At 32.4% G+C, this 3,161-nt stretch overlaps 1 non-coding gene across 1 annotated transcript; it reads right to left on the bottom strand.

The window, feature by feature from the left end:
• Positions 1-2,645: 2,645 nt before the first annotated feature.
• On the bottom strand, positions 2,646-2,749 carry LOC127742139 (small nucleolar RNA R71). Its single transcript, XR_008003326.1, has one exon. It is a non-coding gene; the product is annotated as a small nucleolar RNA R71 (small nucleolar RNA).
• Positions 2,750-3,161: the final 412 nt, after the last annotated feature.

The following is a 3,161-nucleotide window of genomic DNA, read 5'->3' as shown; positions in this document are numbered from 1 at the left end:
CGTGACACTCATCATCATTCTCACCTATGAACGCGCGTGACTAACAACCACTTCCGTTCTACCTTAGGCCGGGCGCATATCTCTTAGATTCCCAACAGAATCTTAACCTTGTCTGTGGTATTCCGAGTAGATTCATGGGAATCCGGAAAGTCTAACCTTGTCTGTGGTATTCCGAGTAGGATTCCAGGAATCCGGAAAGTCTAACCTTGTCTGTGGTATTCCGAGTAGGATTCTGGGATTGAATGACTGTGACGAGCTTCAAACTCCTATTGGATGAATGTAATAAGAAAGTAGAGATTCGAGAGGAGCATAGCATCTCCATATGCCTATCTGAAATTCCCACCATGGAATTATATGAGTAACTATTTACTATTTTATTTCCTGTTTATTATTTATTTTCGAACTTATCATAAACCATTTAATCTGCCTAACTGAGATTTACAAGGTGACCATAGCTTGCTTCATACCAACAATCTCTGTGGGATCGACCCTTACTCACGTAAGGTATTACTTGGATGACCCAGTACACTTGCTGGTTAAGTTGAACGGAGTTGTGATCACACGTGCCATTACCAGGGATTATTAAGATCCCAATTCATCATACCATGATCTCTTTGGGGTATTTTTGATAGAGCCAATATTTAAATTTCATACAAATACAAAGAGACCAACTTTGAGGATCACAATTTCATCCACCAAGTTTTTGGCGCCGTTGCTGGGGATTGTTCGAGTATAGACAACTGACGGTTCATCTTGTTGCTCAGATTAGGTAATTTTCTTTTCAAAAATTTTTCAAAATTTTTCTTTTCTTTTTCGTTTTTTTTTTCAAAAATATTTTCGAAAAAATATAATAAAAATACAAAAAAAATCATAAAATCATAAAAACCAAAAAAATATTTTGTGTTTCTTGTTTAAAGTCTTGAGTCAACTTTTAAGTTTGGTGTCAATTGCATGCTTTAAAAATTTTTCTTGCATTTTTTTTTTCGAAAATTCCATGCATTCATAGTGTTCTTCATGATCTTCAAGTTGTTCTTGGTAAGTCTTCTTGTTTGATCTTGATGTTTTCTTGTTTTGTATCTTTTGTTGTTTTTCATATGCATTTTTCGTTTGTTAGAGTCCATGCATTAAAGATTTCTAAGTTTGGTGTCTTGCATGTTTTCTTTGGATAAAAAATTTTTCAAAAATATGTTCTTGATGTTCATCATGATCTTCAAAGTGTTCTTGATGTTCATCTTGACATTCATAGTGTTCTTGCATGTATCATGAGTTTTGATTCATAATTTTCATGCATTGAGTATTTTTGTTGTTTTTCTCTCTCATCATAAAAAATTCAAAAAAAAATATCTTTTCTTTATTTCTCTCCAAATTTTCGAAAATTTGAGTTGACTTGGTCAAAAATTTTTAAAATTAGTTGTTTCTTACAAGGCAAGTCAAATTTTCAATTTTAAAAATCTTATCTTTTTAAAATCTTTTTCAAAAATCATATCTTTTTCATTTTTTTCTTATTTTTCGAAAAATTCCAAATATCTTTTTCAAAATATCTTTTTCTTATCTTTAATTCATGATTTTCAAAGGCTTTACTAACAATTAATGTGATTGATTCAAAAATTTGAAGTTTGTTACTTTCTTGTTAAGAAAGGTTCAATCTTTAAATTCTAGAATCATATCTTTTAATTTCTTGTTAGTCAAGTAATTAATTTTAATTTTAAAAATTAAATCTATCTTATCTTATCTTTTATATCATATCTTTTTCAAAATTTTATCTTTTTCAAAAATTTGATTTTAAAATATCTTATCTAACCTCTTATCTTCTTATCTTTTCAAATTTGATTTTAATATCCTTTTCAACTAACTAATTAACTTTTTGTTTGTTTCTTATCTTTTTCAAAACCACCTAACTACTTCTCCCTCTCTAATTTTCGAAAATACCTCATCCCTTTTTCAAAATTCTTTTTAAATTAACTAATTGTTTTAAATTTTAATTATATCTTATCTTTAATTTTCGAAAATCATTAACTATTTTTTTTTAAATTATTTTCGAATTCTTCCTCTCTTCTCTTCTTCTATTTATTTATTTATTTACTAACACTTCTCTTCACCTCTCTTCATCTCCAATCACTGCCTCTATCCTCACCCTTGTGATTGGATTCTCCACTCTTATTCCTTTCTTCTTCTACTAATAATAAGGATCCTCCTTACTGTGACATAGAGGATTCCTCTTCCTTTTCAATCTCTATACTGTGACATAGAGGATTCCTCTTCTTTTCTTGTTTTCTTCTCTTTCATATGAGCAGGAACAAGGAAAAAAGGCGCTCTTGTTGAAATTGATCCCGAACCTGAAAGGACTCTGAAGAGGAAAGTAAGAGAAGCTAAATTACAACAATCTAAAGGTAACTTTTCAGAAATATTAGAACAAGAGAAGGAGATGGCAGCCGAACCAGTTTTTAACTGAGTTCTTGCAGATTTGTGAGACTGTAAAGACGAATGGAGTTGATCCTGAAGTCTATAGACTCATGCTTTTCCCTTTTGCTGTAAGAGACAGAGCTAGAATATGGTTGGATTCACAACCTAAGGATAGCCTGGACTCCTGGGATAAGCTGGTCACGGCTTTCTTGGATAAATTCTTTCCTCCTCAAAAGTTGAGCAAGCTTAGAGTGGATGTTCAAACCTTTAAACAAAAAGATGGTGAATCCCTCTATGAAGCTTGGGAAAGATACAAGCAGTTGATCAGAAGGTGTCCATCTGACATGTTTTTAGAATGGACCATATTAGATATATTCTATTATGGTCTATCTGAGTTTTCGAAAATGTCATTGGACCATTCTGCAGGTGGATCTATTCACCTAAAGAAAACACCTGAAGAGGCTCAAGAACTCATTGACATGGTTGCAAATAACCAATTCATGTACACTTCTGATAGGAATTCCGTGAATAATGGGACACCTCAGAGGAAGGGAGTTCTTGAAATTGATGCTATGAATACCATATTGGCTCAGAACAAAGTGTTGACTTAGCAAGTCAACATGATCTCTCAAAGTCTGAATGGATGGCAAAATGCATCCAACAGTACTAAAGAAGCAGCTTCTAAAGAAGCTTATGATACTGAGACCCTGCAATGGCAGAGGTTAATTACATGGGTAAACCTTATGGAAACACCTATC

Source organism: Arachis duranensis, chromosome 9 (assembly GCF_000817695.3).
Source record: "Arachis duranensis cultivar V14167 chromosome 9, aradu.V14167.gnm2.J7QH, whole genome shotgun sequence".
Classification (NCBI taxonomy): domain Eukaryota; kingdom Viridiplantae; phylum Streptophyta; class Magnoliopsida; order Fabales; family Fabaceae; genus Arachis; species Arachis duranensis.
The sequence above is the reverse complement of the archived record's forward strand: the minus strand, read 5'-3'. Positions and strand labels throughout refer to the sequence as shown.